Source organism: Eptatretus burgeri, chromosome 12 (genome assembly GCF_056783735.1).
Source record: "Eptatretus burgeri isolate ZD-2024b chromosome 12, Ebu_testis_v1, whole genome shotgun sequence".
In the NCBI taxonomy this organism is placed as follows: domain Eukaryota; kingdom Metazoa; phylum Chordata; class Myxini; order Myxiniformes; family Myxinidae; genus Eptatretus; species Eptatretus burgeri.
The window spans coordinates 98767660-98772428 of NC_140972.1; the positions used below are offsets into that span (position 1 = coordinate 98767660).

General features: G+C 40.6%; 1 protein-coding gene across 4 annotated transcripts in view; it reads left to right on the forward strand.

Annotated features, from left to right (window-relative positions):
- The window catches only part of GNE (glucosamine (UDP-N-acetyl)-2-epimerase/N-acetylmannosamine kinase), a 66338-nt gene extending 65839 nt beyond the window's left edge, over positions 1–499 (forward strand). For all 4 annotated transcript variants that reach the window (XM_085849050.1, XM_085849049.1, XM_085849052.1 and 1 more), the window contains one exon: positions 1–499. This exon is cut by the window's left edge and continues 89 nt beyond it. The gene's annotated coding sequence lies outside the window, so the exon portion shown is untranslated.
- The last annotated feature ends 4270 nt before the right edge of the window (positions 500–4769 follow it).

Consider the following 4769-nt stretch of genomic DNA (forward strand, 5'->3'; position numbering starts at 1 on the left):
TCGGCGGTAGGTTTTAGCACCAAGTTGGGAGAAGACCGGTGTGCCAGGAAAAGTGTTTGGAAGATTAGGTGTCCATCGGATGATCAAATTTCATGGTGTGATTGCCATGCTAAAGATCGGATCTACGGGGACTTTTGGGACCATTAAATAAATATGCCAAGAGATATGGGAGGAGTACGATTGGAAAGAATTTGGAAGAGGAGGGAAAGTTGGAGCAGCAAGGTGTTAAGGGAATGTGGGAGGGGGTGACAAAAGATAAAGGATGGAGAAAATGATGTAGGGTTGTCATTAAATTTGAAAGAGCAATTGTAATTTGAGAAAGTAAATGGCTGCAATTGGTGAGGACCTTCATACATCATGTCACGTTCACTGAGCATCATTTGCCCAAATTATATATAGATGGTTCTCATTTTGTTATCAACAGATAATCTACCTTATGCTGATAACAGCTATCCAGTGAGGACGACATCCTGGAGAAGGAAGGAAGGGGTTGATGGGTTGGGTGGAGCGTGGGGAGGGCATGGGTGGGGAGGGTTAGGGGAGTGAGTGGGGTGGGGTAGGGGTTGGCAGAGCAGTGACTCAGAGTGTTTTGGAGGCTCAACCTGAAATGCCATCGTCATTGATATAATCATAATAGTCATAAGCAATGTTAATATTTGATACCGTTTATATAAATAATGAAATGCATGTAAACACGTATGCATGGTCTCACTTGCCACAGTACACCATCTAAACAGTAAATGTTTACAACTCGCGACCACTGTACACCATGAATCATACCGTCAGAAAACCGAGAACCATGCTCTCCTTGCGGGATCAATCATGCCTGTCTGTGCAAAATCACCATCAGGTCACATGATGGAATTTTTTGTTTTTAAGGTTTTCCTTCAATCCAATATGGCTTCCAAACCATGTGAACTGTGACATTGGACTCATCAAACTTTATTCCTCGTGGCTCACAGTTTTGTAAGCGTCCACGTAGAAATTACCGCTCACAGTTTTAATGGGTGGTTCTTGGGATGGACTCGCCATGAAAAATATAGTTTGATAAAAATGGACACCATCGTCATCACAACGATTGGTGTGGGACGACAGCGTCATTGGGATTGGCAGTGTGCGATGGCGTCGTTTGGCACCCAGCATATCTGCTAGCAGTTGTCAGCAGACACCCTAATTCGTATTCATATTGTTTTGTAATAACATTAATATTGTGCTGCCATTGGTGGTGTTATTACTTTTGTAATTAGAAGTGGCCTTGGTAAAACGCCGCAATAAGCTATCGAAACACCTTGACACGGATTTTGTCCAAGGCGGAAAACCCCCTTGAGGAGGGTTGCAAATTACGTCGCTGCAACCTCCTTTGTGTGACCCTTCATCGTCCTGTTAAGTTTGGTTGAGCTTGGATAAGTAATGACTGAATGTATCATGGTCAGAGTCACACACCAAATTGCCTCTTTTAGTTTTTTAAGTACATGAGGAATGGTGGGAGATTGAAACGCATTACAGAATGGATGGGTTCGCCTATCTAGAACACACACGTTAGGCCTTGTGCACAAATACCGTATGTTTTATGCTGACCATTTCATAATGAAACAAGTGGTGCCAGGCACAACAAATCCCACCCATTTTAGGCATAACGTTATTTTGGGGATCAAATTTAAATTTGATACATCCTAAACCTGAATGTTGATTATAAGGAATATTTTAGTCTTAGTTTGAAGTCAATTAAACCATTTTTGACGAAGTTATGACCGTAAAATGATTGACCTTTCAAGGCCATATAAGGTCAAAGGTCATGGTGTCAAATGAAAGCCAATAAAGGACTTGGTATATGTCTTCCATAGTAAACACGCATATTCCTAACCTTTTTTGATTTATAATAGAAAATTTGTAATTTTGACCGATGACCATGACCCCCAAAACTTGGGACCCTACCGATCTTCACAAATATGCATTTTTCACTATAGGAATGGGTAGGATTATAAGTGACAAATAGAATAAGGTTCACTATAAGCTTAGTTTGAAGTAAATCAGATCATTTTGACGAAGTTATGAGCGAAAAACGATTTTGATCTTTTCGTGACCTTGACCTTTGATCCAATTGGACCCAAAAGTTAATGGGGTCGTCCAAGATTCATTGCCCACATGTGGATTAAATTTGATGGTGTTTGCTGAAGCCGTTTTGCCGTAAAGTTGCGAACAGACAGACAGACAAACCAGACGATTACAATATCCCGCTCCCTCCCTCCGGGGGGCGGGATAGTAACTACACGATGCTACTCCCTTTCAACCTTGATCACATGACTGCAACAATACACCAGGAGGCCTCACTTAACGCTCATGATACATTCCCACAAATTCGAATGTAATGCAAAAAAGTGTGAATTGAATTTATTTTTGCCCATAAGAACAATATTACATTGGAGGGAAGCATTCTTGGCCAAAATCTTCGGAAAGAACATTAAATTAAAAAAAACAATGTCACCCGCAGGGTGACCCGTATCTTGCCAAAAGGTGACCATGTGTGACTTCTTTAAGCTCACACTGAGGTGAACAGAGCTGCTATCCACCAGGAGCGACTCCTTGAGGAATATCTGCCTGCAAGAGATTCCGATGAGAATCGTTATACAGAGCAACCATGAAAAATATGCGTTTGCCTCATAACGTCACCAAATGACATCATCATGTCTCAAGCTTGACATATCTAGAAAGCACTCATCGAGGTGTTCAATTTGAGGTACTACACGATATGTCTCCTAAAACTTGAAAATTTGACCTTTGGGTCAAATATGTTTGACCTCAGGCGCTAACCATGAAGGTCAAGGCCAATCGCCACTAAAAATTAATCAGCTGAGCACCAGATCATGAACTATATTCCCATGAAGTTTGAAGACGATCCGATCAAAATTACTCAAAAAATAAGGGTTTCGTTGACTCCCCTGATTTGTGACAGTGACCTTGACCTTTCACCTTGACCTTCAAAATTTTGTGCACTGAAAGGGACCTCAAAAGGCCTCTGATATGCGAAGTTACAAAAATTTCCAATGATAACTGTGCTCTGCAGAATTTTTTTATATGTGATTACAGACAAACAAACAAACAAACAAACAAAAAAAAAAACATACAAGCTGACTAACATATCTTGCAAAAACTTCGTTTTGGCAAGATAAAAACAATATAATAAATAATAAAGAACTTTAATTAATCCATATAAGATGTCACCAAAGATTGTGTTTCAATAACAATTTTAAAATCACCAAAGGAAGTTGCAGCGTTTTCGTGTCTTGGCCTGGAGACATCTGGGTGGGAATGGGAGAGACAGTAGGTACCGTATGTACATACAGTACGGTACATTGTAATTAAGAGGCAGGACTGTCTGTCTCTTCGTCGGGTGACAGTTGGGTGTCTTCTGATGGTGGTGCTGGCTTCCGTGGGATTGACTGGCTGATGGATGGAGCTTTGTCGGCAGACGAAGAAGGCCTCATGAAGGAAAGCAGAGATGTCTGAACAGCTTTCTCTTATTTCCTCCTGCCGAGCTCCTTGTATCCATGCAGAGCACTTTCCATTACCTGTCTGAATGCCATGCTTCGCTCAACATTTGGGTAATCTGTTTGATATATGGCCACAATTTGGTCGAGGAGGTTGAAGGACTGCACCATCCTCTTCAGATTCAGCTGCTTCGGTTGCGGTGTTGCAGCTTCATCTGCCTCTTCCTCCACCACCGGAATTTTCCGATATCATGATATTTGCGTCTGCCACCGAAGGTGAAGGAGGTTGTTTCACCCATTCCTGTCTGTTTGTTACTTGCAAAATCGAAGATTTTTCAAGTATATTGGTTAGTCGATTTTTGTTTGTCTGTCTGTCTATTGCCGACAGGTCACAATTTTAAACTGATCTTCACGAAACTTCACCACATGGTCGAGTTTGTCAAAAGGAAGAAGCCTATTGTTTTTGAGGTCAAAAGGTCAACATGGGCCAAAGGTCAACAAAGGGATATTTGGGCTTCCGGTTCCAGTTTTAGATCAGCGAGAGGTCTTCTTTGGGGCTCCCTGCTGACGTTCTCAAAGCTAAGTTTCCGGTTGTTATTTGTCCCGTTTTAACTGTTTAATTTTCTCACCTACATGTTACTGTGTGTTGCTAGTTCGGTTTTGTTTCAAAAATCGTGCTATTTTGTGAGTATTTTTGTCGACGTTCTTACCTGTGCTTGAGGCCTAGGCCTAGGCTTGAGGCCTACCGGTTCCACTCGGTGTTCGATCGTTTTTTTTTTTGTTTGTTTTTTCTCCCCATTACCTTCAATTTCTATCCTCCCCATTACCTTCAATTTTGATCCTCCCCACTTTCCAAACATCCCCCATTCTCCCAACTAATCTCTTTCTTATCTCAAAAAAAATAAAAAATACCCTACAACAACAACAACAACACGCTCACCTTCTCCCGATTCTGCTTCTTCTTCTTCCTCTAAACTTCCTCGTCTTCTTCCTCGATTTTTTTTTTTTTTTTACACTTCCATGACCTAATCTGTTGAACTCTCTCATATATTAATATTAACAACAACAACAAAAAAAAATATATATATATATATATATATATACATACCCAACAACAACACGCTCACCTTCTCCCGATTCTGCTTCTTCTTCTTCCTCTTAACCACCTCCTCGTCTTCTTCCTCGATTATTTTTTTTTTTTTTTTTTTTTTTTTTACACTTCCATGACCTAATCTGTTGAACTCTCTCATACATTATTTTTAACTACAAAAACGATCTTAT